This window comes from Lemur catta, chromosome 5 (genome assembly GCF_020740605.2).
Source record: "Lemur catta isolate mLemCat1 chromosome 5, mLemCat1.pri, whole genome shotgun sequence".
In the NCBI taxonomy this organism is placed as follows: Eukaryota; Metazoa; Chordata; class Mammalia; order Primates; family Lemuridae; genus Lemur; species Lemur catta.
This window is the reverse complement of record NC_059132.1, coordinates 33227302-33243538: the sequence shown is the minus strand read 5'-3', so window position 1 is coordinate 33243538 and position 16237 is coordinate 33227302. Positions and strand designations below refer to the sequence as shown.

At 51.5% G+C, this 16237-nt stretch overlaps 1 protein-coding gene across 1 annotated transcript in view; it reads left to right on the top strand.

Annotated features, from left to right (window-relative positions):
* The first annotated feature begins 304 nt into the window (after positions 1–304).
* The window catches only part of HRH1 (histamine receptor H1), an 82893-nt gene continuing 66960 nt past the window's right edge, over positions 305–16237 (top strand). Inside the window, exon 1 of the mRNA XM_045552714.1 lies at positions 305–369. The gene's annotated coding sequence lies outside the window, so the exon portion shown is untranslated. The remainder of the gene's footprint in view (positions 370–16237) is intronic.

Here is a 16237-nt window from a genome sequence, read left to right as displayed (position 1 = left end):
GCGACGATGTCTCGCCAAGGTTCTAGCCCTTCTGTCACCTCTTTCCAAACCCGAACAGCCGCCCCACAGCGCGGAGCCCGAGGCTGGAGTGCCCAGCGGGAGCAGCTCCGATCCTGGGGCGGGAGCCCGGGAAGGCGTCCGAGCGAGAGGCGGCCCTCGCGCCACCCCCCGCCGGCGTGGGGGCGGCCCAGGAGCGCGGGGCAGGGGCGCTGGCGGCCGCCCTGGCTGTCCCCTCGGCGCGACTCCTCCCCCCGCGCCCCGCCTCCCCAGCCCGCTCTCCCGCCGCCCGCGCCGCTGCCCACGCCGCACACCCCACAGCCTGGCTGCCGCGGCCGCCGCGCCGCCAAACTTTCCCCGGAGCCGGCGCCGGTGAGTCGGAGCCGAGCGCTGGCGGGGCGCGGGCGCGGGCGGGAGCCGGGCCGCGGCGGCGGGGCGAGGCTGCGCGCTGGCCGGGCTTGGATCCGCGCGTCCCTGCCCGGCGGCCGAGACCCCCGGAACCGCTGACTCGAGGTGGGCGCGCTTGGGGACCCTCGCGGCGCCGGCGCTCTGGGTAGGGTGGCTGGGCGCAGCTCGTTCCGGGGCCTCGGCGCCCCGACGCGCAGACACCTGTGGCTTCCCGGGGTTGGCCGGGGTGCGCGCCCCCAGCCTCTGCCTTGGGGCTCCGACGCCGGGAGGGCGAGTCTCCAGCTTTCCCTGAGCCGCGCCGGGGTCCGAGTTTGATGCTAACCGTGGTCCCAGCCCGTCTGTTGAGTGTGTTCTCCGTGCCAGGTGCTGGGCATCCATTATCTCTCAATTCCCTCTGTAACTCCACCAGTCGGGTATTGTTAAACCCATTTTATAGAGGAGGAGACTGAGGCTGGGGGAGGGAAAGCTGCCAGCTAGTTAAGAGGAGAGCCAGGGTTTTGAGCCTGAGTCGGCTTGACCCAAACCCCTTGACCACACTCGGGCGAGCCCGGAGCTCAGCCTCGCCTGGGGTCGGGGGTATGGGACCACCACCCGCCCTCCTCCAAGAGTGTGGGGAGGCGGGAGGCTCAGCCCCTCTTCATCGTGCTGAGAAAGGATCCTTTGGGAAAATGGGTGGATATTACGGCTAGGAAGTGGATTCTGGTGGCAGAAGCGCATAGGGGCTGCTCTTTCAGGGAACAAATTCTGGAAGTTGCTCTCTGTTTTTCTGGAAGGAGCCCAGGAAGTCAGGAGCAGGAGCTAGAGCACAGTGGCTCTTCAAGAAAGCCACCCTTTCTTCCCTGGGTGATTCCTCCCCAACCCCCAAGGGGATCCCAGCCCTCATCTCCTAACGCCCGGTCTCCACTCGCCTGGGAGCTGGTGGTGCAGAGATGCTCCAGGTGGGATCGTGTCCTCTGACAGAGGGCTCCCACCTCAGACCCAAGCCGGCAGGCGGGGACAGGCTGGGACTCCTGTGTAAGCAAGGTTTCCAGGCTGGAAGGTGCTTGGAGAACTCCTGTGATGTGGGGAGGGGAGCGGGAGGCCCCTGTGACAGGAGCCTAGATGGAGAGTGTCTCTAGAGCATGAAGAGCAGGGCACTGGGGTCTGGTAGGAGGGTCTTGAGCCCTGCTCTTGGCTTTATCCTGGAGGCAGCCAGGAGCAAGCCAGAGACTGGGGGAGAGAGAGGGTGGACACATCAGAGCAGCTTTACGCATTATCCCTTTTAATACTCACAGCAGCCTTGCAAGGTAAGTAGTAGTATTACTAGCCTCATTGAACAGGTAGTCTTCTGAGGCTCAGAGAGGTTACGTAACTTGCTTGAGGTTGCCCAGCTGGTCTGTAGCAGAATTGGAATTTGAACATTGATCTTGCCTGACTCCTTCTAGATTATCAATGAAACTCAGGCGGCAGATGGGGCCTTAGGTCCTTCTGTGCTTGTGGCTGGCAGCAGCAAAGATAAAGAATAGAGGGACGCCAGGCAACAGGGGCCACAGTGCCCCTGCATTTCTCTCAAATGGCTGTCCTCCAGGAGGCCTGCTGCTGACGGGAATCCTGACAACCCCATGTAACTAACCTAACATGATTTAGGGCTCGCTGGACCCTCACACACAGGCTGCCTGGCTGTCTCGAGGGATGTTCCCCCTGGTGGGGGGCGAATGTGTGCAGAAGGACAGGGAATGCCTGGTACTATTTTCAAGTGTGACAGAGTCTCGCAAAAGTGGAAGATGGCTGGAGGTGCTTGTCTGTGACTTCAGAACCGGGTGGAGACCAGAGCTGCCTGCCAAGGGACCCTACACTGTAGAGTGGTTTGGGCATCCTCAGCTGGGAGTGGTCCCTCCTGGCCCTCAGCTGAGTGTCTGAGAGAGAAGGAACCTGGACCTCCTCCCCTTGGACTGTCTTAGCATTCTGTGTTCGCACTTCCTCTTCACGATCAAGGACTGCCTGGCAGAAACAGTGTGGCCTTTGCATAGCAAAGACAAAGCATAGCAAAGAGATCAAGAATATTGATTCTGGAACTGTCCTGCCTAGGTTCAAATGCCAGCACTGTCCCTTATGAGCTTTGTGGCCTTGGGAATATTGCTCCACTTTTTTCCTCAGTTTCCCCATTTTTAGAATGGAAGCATTCATCGCACCTTACTCACTGGGTTGAGGAGCTGGGTGTGTTGATGTCCATAAAAGCACTTCAGTGGTGCCATGTGATACATAAAAGTGCTATTTAAGTGTTAGTGGTTATTATTGTTGCTAGTAAGGTCAAACAAGCCCAGCTTCATCCTGGCTGTACCACCTGCAAGCTGCCCAGCTTCTGCCAGCCTCTTGCTTTCTCATCTGTAAAGTAGGAGTAGGTCTGGTTAGAGAGAAGGTGTGCCCCAGAAGTCTTTCTGTAGTCACAGCTTTAAACAATGTAAAACTGGAAGTGTCGGTGTGGACTGTATATAAGCTTCTGACGTTCTTCTAGGGGCTCAGCAAATGCCGGGCGTTGCCGTGATTATCCCTGTTGTGGCTAAGCTTGTCCCTTCACAATGCAAGTTGAACTTGGTGCTCTGGCTTGGTTCTGAGGGGCATGGATTTGGGAAAGTTTTCAAGCAGATGTTTTCTGAATCTCAGAAATGGGGTTTTTTTCCCCTGAAAGACAGAATGGTGGAGTAAAAAAAGTTCAGGGTTGGAACCCCAGCTCCGGCCCTTGCTGTTGAGTGACCTTGGGCATCAGTTTCCTCATCTACCAAATGGCCATTAATTGTATCTGCCAGTGTCTGTTTCTCAGGATTAATGCCAAGATGGAAAAGCAGGGAAAAGAAGGAAAAAAGCAGAGTATAAATGGCAAAGAATTATATGCAATTGTAAGTAATTCTCATTAGCATTCAGGCCTGGTGTTATCTGTAATTGCTCCTGATCCAAGATGTTTTATCTGAAAGAGGTACCTGGCAGAGGATAATTCAAGCCCCAGTCACCTGCTGCCCTCCCTTTCACAGTGATGCTGAGCATTTCTGAATCTCGGGATGTAATTATAATAAAGCTCCCATATCTTATTTATAAGTGACTCACTTCTGCCATTAATGGCGGCAGAGGACTCAGATGCACACTCTTTGGGAACAATGCCGCTGATGCTGTCGGGGTTGGGGGGGCAGGGATGCATCCATCCTCCCTGCTGTAATTCTCCAGTGACAATGCAGGGGGTCACATGGGCCAGGACTGAAGCTGACAGCTCTCAGTTTGTGCGGCAGCTTGGACAGCACAGCCCACTGAAACTTGCTGCTGCCAGCAGAATGTGTGTTAGAAACCACCGTATCCCAAAAGAGAGGAAGGAGCAGAAGAGGTTGAAGAAGATGCTTCCAGGGAGTAGTGAAAAGCATGGATGCTGGTGTCCAACAGCCCTGAGTTCGAATCTTAGTTCTGCCAGCTTGTTAGTTGAGGTATGACTTTTGGCTGTCTTCCCAACTAGAATATCAAGGACCATATCTGTCTTATTCACACAGAAGGTATTCATGAATGTCTACTGAATGAATGACAAGTTACTTAATTGAGCCTCGGCTTTCTCATCTGTAAAATGGGACTAATATAGCATCCACCTCATAGGTTGCTGTGAGGACTAAATGAGGAAATTTTATGAACAGAATAAACACTCAGCAATAACCTTGATGACACACAGCCAGCCTAAACTGAGAGGCAGAACTTTTTTACCATGCACCAACCAACAAGAGTCAATAATACTGGTCAAAAGAATCTCCTGTATCTATACAAAAATGCATTCATATCCATTGACTTCTAACAATTACCCCTGATTTACGGGTAAGGAAACAGGTTCAGAGAGGTTGGTGAAATGCCCAGAGTCACAGAGTTTAGAAGCAGCAAGAAGTGGAATATAAACCCAGATTGCTCTAATTTCTGAATCCCAGCTGTAATACTGATCTATCTGTTGCCCTTTAGAGGGTGGAAAGTGTGTTATTTAGTCTTCCATGAACATGATATCTCTCTTCATTATTTAGGCTATTTTTAACATCTTTAACATCTCGTGATATGGTTTTTTCATTTTCCCTTGGTGGTTTTGCACATGTTTTGTTAGATATATTTCTAGTTATTTGATATTTTATATGCTATTGTACATGGAATATATATAAGTTAATATTATGTTGGTTACTTGTTAGAGAAATATGTTTGCATTTTGCATAGTGATTTTATATCCAGAAATCTTGCTAAATTCTCTTACTAGTTAAAAAAATGTATTTGTAGATTATTTTGGGCCAGGTGTGGTGGCTCACACCTGTAATCCTAGCACTCTGGGAGGCCAAGGCAGGAGGATTGCTTGAGCTCAGGAGTTCGAGGCCAGCCTGAACAAGAGTGAGACCCCGTCTCTACTAAAAATAGAAAAAATTAGCTGGGTGTGGTGGCACACACCTGTGTTCCCAGCTGCTCAGGAGGCTGAGGCAGGAGGATCCCTTGAGCCCAGGAGTTTGAGGTTGCTGTGAACCAGGTTGGCACCACAGCACTCTAGCCTGGGCAACAGAGTAAGTCTCTGTCTCCAAAAAAAAAGTAGATTATTTTGAAAACATTGTGTATATAATTGTAGGAGGTGCAAATAACTGTTTTGTTTCTTCCTTTCTAATCCTTTTGTTCCTTCTTTTTTTTTTTTTCTTGCCTTACCACCTTGCCAAGACCTCAGTAGAGTGATGAGTTGAAGGAGGGGTAGTGGGGGTCTTGCCTTTGCAGGTCTTGGAGAACTGTCCACTTGACGATTAGGTAGAATGTTTACCTATATTTTTGGTAACACTATCTATCAGGTTAAAGAAGTTCCCTTCTATTCCCAGTTTGCTGAGTATTTCTTTTCTTTTTAGTCATAAATGGAAGTAGACTTTTAACAGATGCTCTTCCTGCATCTGCCCAGATGGTCACATGATTTTTCTTTTTCAATCTGTTAACATGAAGCATGACATTGATTTTTGCATATCTGGAATAAACCCAGTTTGAGTCATCCTGCAGTATCTTTATTGCCAGATTATATGTAATAACCTTCTTGTTTAGCATTTTAATATCATGAGTTCATGAGTGAGAGTCACTGGGGATTTTCTTCCTTGCGCTTACTTCTCAGGCTTTGGCATCAAGGTTATGCTGGTATCGGGCAGGGTTCCCACTTTTCTATTCTCTGGAAGAGATTGCACAAGATGGGTGGTATTCTTCCTGGAGTGCTTAGTGACCAGAGGCCCCCAGTAGGTGGATGCTAAAGTGGAGAGCGTGAAGGAAAGCCAGTTTCAGCTCAATCTAAGGAGGAAGTTTCTAACAATGAGAGGCTCAGATTGCCTGTGGTGGAGGTGAACAGAGACTTCCAACCCCTCTGTCCTGAGTGCCATGCAGGGAGCCCAGCCTTCGATGCTGGGGGAGGGTTCTTTCAACCACGCATCCCAGATAAAGGGAACTCAGCCCAGGGTAAAACCCTGATGACCATGAGCACAGCTCCAGTCTCCTCCTGCTTCTAAAATCGCTGCTGCTGCAGACTGCGTACTTGTGAATTATTATTCCCTGGTGGCCACGGATCGAGGACTTGCCTCCATCAGTCATTCCTATTCCACTTGGTAGGTGAAGCCTCCCTCCCTGTCCTGTTATCAGTTTTCGTGGAATCCCCACGTTATGCCCTAAGGGACACACCCCTTCTTACCAATTCGCCCTTCCCCCTCCCCCTGGCGTAGCTAGATTTGAGCAAGTTTCTCAGCTGGAATCTTCCTTCAGTCCTCTTTTAACAAAGTGCCGGGCACTGTCCTAATCTGGATGGTCTCTCTTAATCCCCACCACAATGCTATGAGGCAGTTACTATTATCCCTATTATTCAGATTCGAAAAACAAGGTTTCTAATTGTCATTGTTTTAATGATTTCACATTTCACACTAAATTATCACTCTCTAACCCATTTAGGTTTCAGTGTAAGATAAAAGTCCAAATTGAGTTTCTTTTAATATATTTAACCAGTGATCCCCATCATGTTCCCATCCTGTTCCCTGAATCTTTCTTTCTTTCTTTCCGCCTTCCTTTCCTACATCACCTGTGTCAGTACCAAATTCTGTATATCTTTGCCAGCAGAGTCACGAAATTGCAGGCAACTCCAGGGACACCATGTGCATAATTCTGCCTCTTGGGCCTCAAGGTGTGTAACTTGGAAACTCCATGATTAGCAGCAGGTTTCTTTCTATGCTGTCTGTTCTGGTCTGTTGAATGGTCTGCTGATTCTAGTAGCTGACTGTCAAATAGGGTCGTGGCAAGAAACAGAGGGCACGTGCCAACTGGGTGGCTGAGAAGAGTTTTGATAAAGGAACTGTTATCTTGTGTAAACTTTTTGGTCTGGGGAACCAACAGCGATGGCTCAGTACTCTAGGGTAGCAATGGGCTCCCCCTCTAGGCTTGGAGGGGCAGGAGTGGGGAGCCAGGGGAGTAAACAGTCTCACTCCCCTCCTGCCCTCCCTGTGCCAAACCCAGAAGAGGGCAGATGGCAAGAGAGCCTTTGATGTGATCCATGTGAGGCAGACTCCTGGGCACAGAGCAGGTGACCAGGATGGGGAATCTGTGCCATGCTGTTTGCATGATTATTTGTATGAGGTGTGTTTTCATAGCTAGCGAAGGCACCTGTCATCACCAGCCCACACCTATGGTCTAGAGTCTGTGGATGTGATTGTCCTCTGTCTTCTGTCCTCTGGCTGTGGTGTCTAACTGCCTGTGTGGTGGGGGAACCCTGATAGGTAACAGGAACTTCTGGATAGGTGTCAGTTTCAGCCTCCTGGAGAACGGTGGTCTGGCTCTTCGCAGAGCCTCCCGAGGGCTCCCCAGAGCAAGTTTAAGGGAAAGGATGGATTCTGCATTTAAATCAGACAATCACAGTCTCACCTTGAAAGCTGGTTCAGGTGAGGAAGAAAGAGACAAAGAGACAACATGTAGTGGGATATAAAAATTCAATTGTAGGCCGGGCACGGTGGCTCATGCCTGTAATCCTAGCCCTCTGCGAGGCCGAGGCGGGTGGATCGCTCGAGGTCAGGAGTTCGAGACCAGCCTGAGCAAGACCCCATCTCTACTAAAAATAGAAATAAAAATTATCTGGACAACTAAAAATATATATAGAAAAAATTAGCCGGGCATGGTGGCGCATGCCTGTAGTCCCAGCTACTCGGAAGGCTGAGGCAGTAGGATCCCTTAAGCCCAGGAGTTTGAGGTTGCTGTGAGCTAGGCTGACGCCACGGCACTCACTCTAGCCCTGGCAACAGAGTGAGAGTTTGTCTCAAAAAAAAATTTAAAAAAAAAAAAAAAAAAAGAGTGAAGGTTCCAGAGCCTGGGGATGGAGGTTCGGATTCCAGCTCTAGCACTTCCCAGAGTGTGTCCTGAGTAAGTTGCTGACCTGCTTCTGCCCTGATTCCCTCAACTGCATAGTCAGGTGAGTGATAGTATTAACTTCCAGGACTGTTATGAGTATTAAAAAAGTTATGAAACTTGGAAGAATTAATATCTGAAAAACATTTACGACAGGGTCTGGCAAGTCATAAGTGTTTATTAAATAAACCAATTCATAAATAAATATATAGATTTCTGTCCCCCAAGAAAATTGGTAATCATTTTGTCATGTTCCAGAACAAATCCCACTGGGTTTTGAAAATCTGAAATTGTATTAACCCCATACATTAATGTCGAGACATGCATGTCAATTTCTGACCTGGCCTGTTATTAGTGTTTTCTATGTGAAGGTATTTTCTCCCAAATTAAACTGGAAGCTCCTTGTGAGCATGCTGCCTGCCACTTTGCTGAGGCTCATCGAGGTAGGATTCTTTCAAAAACTGCTAGAACCTTGAGGCGAGTGGGTTTGGTGGCAGTAGTTGGGGTTTTAGATGCTTGACGCAGATTCGAATCCTCATACCACCAACAGAGACACCTCTTTGGCCATGGAGGAAGTATTTTAACTTCCCTGGCCTCAGTTTCCTCATCTGTAAAAGGGGAGTAATAATAATAATGCCCATTTGACTGTGTTACTGAGAGCCTCTTCCCTCAGATCTTGCAAAGGCTGACACCTTCTCATCACTGAGGAGTCATGTGGCCCCTCCTCAGACAGTCCTTCCCTGGCCACCTTGCATTAAGTTGACACCCCCCACCCCGACCCAGCCATCCTTTGTTTGATTTTCTTCAAAGCCCCCACCAGACTGTCAGCTTGAGGAGTATGAGGCCATCATCTGTTTGCTTTACTGTCCTATCTGCAGTGCCTCCCTTGGCACCTGGCACCCAGCAAGTGCACAATAAAACCATGTGGATGGAGGACATAAGGTAGTGGCCAGATCCTTGAAGACAAGGGGGTGCCTTGCCATGCCACCAGCGGTGCGGACTGCCAAGGTGGTGTCTGTGTACTTAGCACAGCCCCTGGCACTTTGGAATGCACAGACCTTTGAATTGAATGGCTTTTTAGGCATTTGAAAGTAGTAGGAAACACTGGGCAGGGACGAGTTCCTTTCACTGTTGTATCAGGAGCTCGGTAAATATTTGTCAGTTACTTATTGATTGATTCTCACAGCGCTGGGCTTGACCAGGCCCTGGGAAGCTCCATTAGCAAGTCAGGAACACAAGACAGGATTTTCCCCCACTGGTCTCTCTTGTTGGGGGCTGGGAGGAACCGATTAATAGCACTCCTTTCCCCAGCCTGGGTCCCGCACCAACTGAGAGTTAAGGCAAAAGGGAGGCAGCGGGAGAGGAGACTGTCACAGTTGTTACTAATCAGAGCCGCGTGGAACGTGTGGGCCTGCTCACCCCGCGCCAGGGCGCAGCCCTCCCCCCTTCCTGGTAGAGCGTGGAGGGGCGCAGGCCCCCCGCAGCCAGGCTGGCTCCCGAGACCCAGAGAAGGTGCTGCGTTACGCTTGCCTATTTCGTCTCTCAGATTCATTCATAAGTGTGTGGCACCATGCAGGGGCCCAGGACAGGGGCCTGGGCTATTGGGGTGAGGAAGCTCCTGTCGTGTGGAAGGAGCCATGAGGAGAGGGCAGGAGGCGTTTCCGCTCCTTGGTCGGGGAGTGAAGGTGAGAGGTTGGGCCGTCCACGGGTCTCTGATGCTTGTCATGTGGACTCGCAGAGCGTGGGAGAAGCAGAATCCCTCCCGCCCGGCTGACTGAGGAAAGAAACTGCCATCTATTGAGAAAGCTCCCCCGGGCTTTGCATCCATTATGTCACCCACTCCTCTCAACAGCTGCGTGAGCTGTGTATCAGTGTGCCCATTTTATAGATGAGACAACTGAGGCTAGAGTTGTTGAGTCACTTGTGCCAGGGTGGAACTGGAGAGACCAGTAAGGAGGCTATTGCTGTCATCCAGATGGGAGAGGATGGTCACCTGGACCAGTAGGGCGGTGGCCGTGCAGAGAAGCAGATGGATTGAGACTGTCACGGAGTCGACACATTAGGACGTTGCTGGGGCTGGAGGGGCCTCCCCTCAGAGGCAGTGGTAAAGCAGGGCTCTGGGGCCACTTGTGGTTATTTTGGTTTTTATTTTGTTTTGGGTTTGATTTGGGTCTTGAGGGGCAGGATAGAATAGATGTGACCCTCCTGAGCAAAGATTTTTCAAAGAATTAAGAATTCCGCAGGCACCACCACGTGGTCTCGGTGCAACAGAAACTTACGCTCACTCACTTTTAACTGGAAGTGCTAGCTAGAGCGCACTTGGGGAGAGGTCTGGGCGCGCAGGGCGGCGAGAGGTCTGGCAGGGAAGCGGGTCTGGCAGGGAAGCGGGTCTAAGACACCCCCCTCCGCTTCCTTCTTGGCCTTCTGACCCCATGAGAGGTGGTGTGTGGTGGCTGCAGCCCACTGTCCTGCCCCGTTTCCAGAGCTCAGTCCTCCTCTGCATCCTCCCTGTCCCAGCCTGAGCTTAGGCCTCCTGCTCCTTCCCCAGGACCCCAATGGCAGCTTCCCTGTCCCCAGGCAGCCCCCTGCTGTCTCCAGAGGTCTCTTTCCCAGGGAAAAATCTGACCATGTCATTTCCCTGCTCAAAATCCAGTGACATCCTCTGCAGCCATGAAATAGAATGAAACCTGAGTTGTACCCCTTAGAAAGATATCCACAAAGAATGCGTTGTCCAGGGAAAAGGGCAAGAGGCAGAGTGACGTGGCCCACCTTAGGTGGCAGAACACAGTAGTCATAAGCGTGGGCTCTGAGGCCACACTGAGCTCGAACCCCAGCTCTGCCACTTAATCGCTGCGTGACCAGGAGCACGTTCTGAACATCTCTGTGCCTCAGCTTCCTGCGCTGTGAAATGGGCGTGATAACGGGACTCACCCCCATAGGGCTGTGAGGATCAAAGGAGTTAATACATCTAATGTGCCAGCCCAGCACTCAGCTCCTAATAGCACGCAGTAGGTGTTAGCTCCTGTGTTGGCCACATCGATGCTATAATGTTAACATATACGTTCACGTGTGTTTATGTGCACCTGTCTCTCTCTTCACCTCATTCTTCAGAACTCAGATGAGACTTGTCCTCTTCCGGGAAGTCGTCCCTAGCCCACCTCCACCAAGACTGGGGTAGGGTCCTCCCTGGATTCACTGCACCCCCAGACTTCCATCCACCACACACATATTCCTCCTACTGTCACCGTCTGTCTCCCCATGGCCGTGGGCAGCACCAGGACACAGCTGTGGCTGGCTCCCCAGGAACGTAGCACACCCTCAGGAGAGGCTTACTGGATGAACAAATGCACCAGTGTGAGCAGGACTTTGAAGCAGGTTGCGGTGGGTGGAGACGCGGAGGAAGCACAGGCAGGCAGGGCTGGCGTGAGCGTGGGCACAGGGGCAGGGAATGCATGCTCCAGGACAAGCACGCAGCCGGGGCTCTAGAGTGTGGCAGGGAGATTAACAGAAAGTAACTCAGGTGCACAAGGTGGGTAGGGGCCATAAGGAGTGTTTTGTTTAAAGAAAGGAAGGAAGATATAATAGGGGTGGGCACAAAGAAGGAAGGGATGGATTGAGGGACAGTATCTGCCGCTTTCGTTTATACCCTGATCCCCCAGACTGGCTTAGGTGCTTCTATCACGCCACACACTCATGATGTCATGCCTAGTGCAAGATGGATACCTGGTTTACCTGTCGTCTCTTTCTACCACCAGACTGTAAACTCCTTGAGAGATGGAAATTTATGGTGGTATTTTTTCCTAAAAATCTTCTTGCACACAAAGATAAGCTGTTTCCTCCCCACGCCCACTTTTTCTCTGCCACACAAGGCTGCAGACGTAGACTGTGTTGTGCATTTTGATATCTGGGTATTAATAGAAGTCACTCCAGTCCTTGTGGGAGTAGAAAATTTATAGCTTCTCCACTCAGTTGAACCCATTCTCTCAACTCTACATCCTTTATTGAATCTTGAATCAAACCGGAAACAGGAACAGCTGTGCAGTTCATTCCTGGGTCGGATGCAAACATAGGCCTTTTGAGCAGCGCCTTGCAGAAGAAAACGTTCTCACTTAAGTTCTTAGGGCTGAACTGAATCCTGCCTACCAAATCCAAACAGGGAAGGGGCCCAGCAGCAGAGGCACCGGAAGTAAAGCCGGAGCCGGAGTCTGCACGCCCACTATGCACTGGGCATGCTGCAGTGCACAGGGAGACACAGCTGCTGCCCTTAGAGGTGACAGGGTGGAGAAGACCGGTGGTAGACAAGTAACACAACGAAGCAGGATGTACATTCTCGGATGGAAAAGCACAGTGCTAAGGGAGGCTCAGAGAGGTTAAGTGACTCACCCAGGGTCACACAGCTAGTAAGTAGCAAAGCTGAGGTTTGAACAGAGATCTTCTGACTCTTTTCCACCGTGCTGCAAAGCCCCTCAAGGTATGATGCTAATTGCCTGGCACGTTTTGGGCAATAGCTGAGTGTTAGGCCATCCTTCTGACTCTTCACTTGGTGTCTCAGGTTGCATTCATCCATTCATTGCCTCCATCTATAAATATAAAACGTGGGTATTTATAGGTGCTGGGCACAAACCCTTTTTTCCTGAATTCCAGGTTAAATAATAGGAATAAGTCACTAAACTAATCCTTGGGTTTCTGATGTTGAGTTTTTGGGTTGGGTTGTTTCTGTTTTGTTTTATTTTTTTTCCTATCTATTACAGCCCCCCAAAAATATATATATTTTTAAACCTACACATAAGCAGGTAGGGAAGAAAAATCAAAGGAACATTTAGCTCTGTGGATTGAAGCACCACTTTAAGTGAGTTACAGGGATTTGGACATTCAAGGTTAGGAGCTGGCCTTGGGCCAGGTTTCCCCATCAGTGCCAAGACCCGTAGCAGTGATCTCACTGCGCCAGTTCCGAATACGGAGGGCTTTCTCTGCGTTCGTGGTCACGAGGAGAAACCACTCCAGAATGAAGCGTTTTCCTGTATTTTACTCCCTTTCAACCCAGACAGAGCTGTGTCTATCAGTGAACTAAATGTTACTTTAAAACCACTGCAGTTTGGAGCAGATGTCAACTACCATGCTTATTAATTTATAATGTAGCCCTCGCAAATCTTAGCAGCAGCAGCTAACACAAGGTAAGGTAATAGTGACATGTTTTGAGCATCTACTGTGTATGGCATTGTGCTGAGCACTTGGTATTTGTTGCCTCATTTGAGCCTCTAAACAACCTTATAAGGTTGGACTGTTATTATCTGCATCTTTGAGATGAGGACCTTGAAGCTCAGAGACTTGGAGTATCTTGCCCAGGATCACACAGCTAAAACGTGGAGGAAGTGGGATTCAAACAAAGCCAGATCTGATTCCCAGCCTTGTTCTCTTAACCATCATACTTTAGGGGAAGTTAGAGCTTTGAGAGCTGATGGAGGGGAGCATCTCCTTCAGAGGAGGAACTTGGGCCCAGAAAGGGAGGGTGGCGTGCCCAGGACCACACCTCCTGTTGGTGGCAGAGCTGACTCTAGAACCCGAGTCTCCTGGCCTCTAAGGCTGGCACCTCTGCTTTCTTTCTGAGACTGACCAAGTCAAATCTAGACCCTTAGCCAGGCCCCACAGGCTCTTTGCTGTCACTTGCTGTACACGCTACTTGCCCCGCGCACACTGGCCCCCAGCCCTCCCCAGACACGCCTGTGCAACCGCATCACCACGTCTTTGCTGCCCAGGTGCACTCCGACCTTCTCTGCCCACGCAGACCCCATGGCCCCATTAACTGTACACTTAAAGCAAGTGAATTTTGTTGGTATATTTTATCGTGATAAAATATACATAACAAGATGAGTGAGTGTTAAGATATATGAATTATATCAATATCTCCACAGCGCTGTTTAAAAAAAGAAAGGAAGAAACGGGAAAGAAATGCCCTAAGTTCCTCATTCTGTGATGGCACTTCCAGGCAGGATTTCCTCTTAGTGCGTCGTCGGGTGGCAGGGAATCGAGACATGCCCGGTTCAGCCTCATTAAGAGGGTCATTGTCTGGATATGCGGATGTAAGAAGGACAGAGTGCAGTGTCACCCCCATACTGCCAGCCCCCCGGAAACTGGAGGGCCATTCAGATCCACGCTGGCACTGGAGACCAGGATCTCATGCTGGGACAGAAAGGGGACTCAGCCATTCACGTCCCAACTTCTGCTCTTGTTGTCCGTACCAACCAACTCTCCCCTATTCTCCACAATATCTATTGAGTACCTACTGTGTACCAGCTGCTCCTCTAGGTACTTGGGGTACCCTGCGGAACACAGTGGACAAACACTGCTGCCCTGGTGGGGCCTACATTCTACCTCCGGCTCCTGTAGGCCAATCACATCTGTTGTCCCCTGGCCTCTGTGGACCTATGACATCTGCTGTCCCCTGGCTACTGTAGGACCATGGTATCTGCTGTCCCCAGCTACTCCTGGCCCATGGCTTCTGCTGGCTCCTGACATCTGCTGTGCCCTGGCCTCTGCTAGCCCCTGACATCGGCTGTCCCCTGGCCTCGGTGAGCCCATGGCATCTGCTGTCCCCTGGCCTCAGTGGGCCCATGACATCTGCTGTCCCCTGGCTACTGCTGGCCCCTGACATCTGTTGTCCCCTGGCCTCAGTGGGCCCATGATATCTGCTGTCCCCTGGCCTCTGCAGGCCCGTAACATCTGCACTTCATGGTTTCTGTGGCCTCTGGCTTCTGATTTCTGCCCCGACCCTTGTCAGTTGCTGCCTCTCTGTATGTTTCACTCGGGGCCTTTTAAGAGGGAATCTGTTTAGCTTAGTCAGCCAGTATCCACTGGGCCAGAAATTCCTCAGGCCACCCCACAGAGAGCCTATGAATGCCTGTCTTTGGTCCAGTGCCCATGGCTGGTCCAGTCATCAGTAACCAGGGTAATGATGTCACAGCATCAGCTTTCCCCAGACAGAGGCTTGGGGCCTGGTAGGCCTCATTCAATCTATAAATACTTATCAGCAGATGCTATTTTATCTGCCCTGTGGGTAGCAGGGACTGTAGGTTCTGGGAGCCGAGCTGCAGGCATGAACAAGACGGAAGAGCCCGCCTTCCCGGGGCTTACATTCTAGTGGAGGGACACGCAAGAAATAAATCACAGAAGGAACGTGAAATGCAGTGTTGAAGACGAGGGACAGCAGGGTGGGAGAAAGGCAGGGGACCTTCTACACAGGGCTGGAGGGTGACATTTGAGTCAAGGCAGGAATTGAGGCATGCTCATATCTGAGGGAAAAGCACTCTGGGCAGAGGGAACAGCAAGGTTTGGAACGTTCCAGAAAAGGGGAGGAGACCTGAGTGGCTGAGCAGAGTGAGTGAGGGTGAGTGTAGGAGATGGGGTCAGGGAGGTCGCCCGGCCGGACGTGGAGGGCGGCGGCCGCTACTGTGCGGGTTTGGCTTTCCTTCGGAAGACACTGGGAGCCCCTGGAGGGCTTTGAGCCCCCAGTGACGAGACCGACTACGGATGCAAAGCGTCGCCCGGCTGCCGGGGACAGGACGGCACACGGCGGGAAGGGAAGCGTGGAGGCAGGGAGACTGCACGGCAGCGGTGCTGTCCAAACCGGGCGGCGGTGGCCTAGCCCAGGCTGCCATGTGGTGGCGATGAGGAGCGACCAGCTTCCAGGTCTGCTCTGCAGGTGGGACTGAGCCCAGCGGATGTCTCTCAGGTACACTTGTCCCCAGTGCCCCAGCTGGACGCTAGCACAGCCACCACTGCGTGCCACGATGGGTCTCCGATCTATAACGAGAACAGGATCCTGATGCCTGCCTCCCGGGGTCACTGTGAGCACGAGGGGCCCTCCCGGGACTCCTGGCCCAAAGTGACGCACAGCGGTGAGAGGCGGTAGCGTTAGGAAGGCCTGGAGGAGCACCTCTGGGCTGGAGCTCCCCAGTGGCCGTGGCGCACGCCCGGGCTCGGCTCCACCCCGAACCCTGGGAGCGGGGTCTCTGCAGCTGGAAATGGAGGCACAGCCCCCTTGACCGAGGTCGCACCAGGAGCCCAGGGCTTTCTCCGACTTATTTAAATCCTCACAGCCCCTCGGAGCAATGGGACTTGCCAACTCCATTTTGCAGAGTCTCAGGAAAGGGCGGGTGCTGCCCACAGGTGTGCAATAAGCGGCAAAGCTCAGGCCTGAACAACTGACCCCCAGCCACGGGCCAGGGTTAGTGACTAAATGGCTGGGCTCGAGACCCGCGGAACTCTGAGCTTACATTCTGGCTCTGCCACTGACTGGCTGTATGACCCTGAACACGTCCCTTCTCCTCTCTGTGCCTCAGTCTCCTTATCTGTAAAATGGGATAATAAAGGCTCCTGCCCTGGGTAGGGTAAGGAGAAAGGGAGGTGATGGATGTGAGGCCTCAGACAGGACCCATACGTGGTAGGTGCCCAA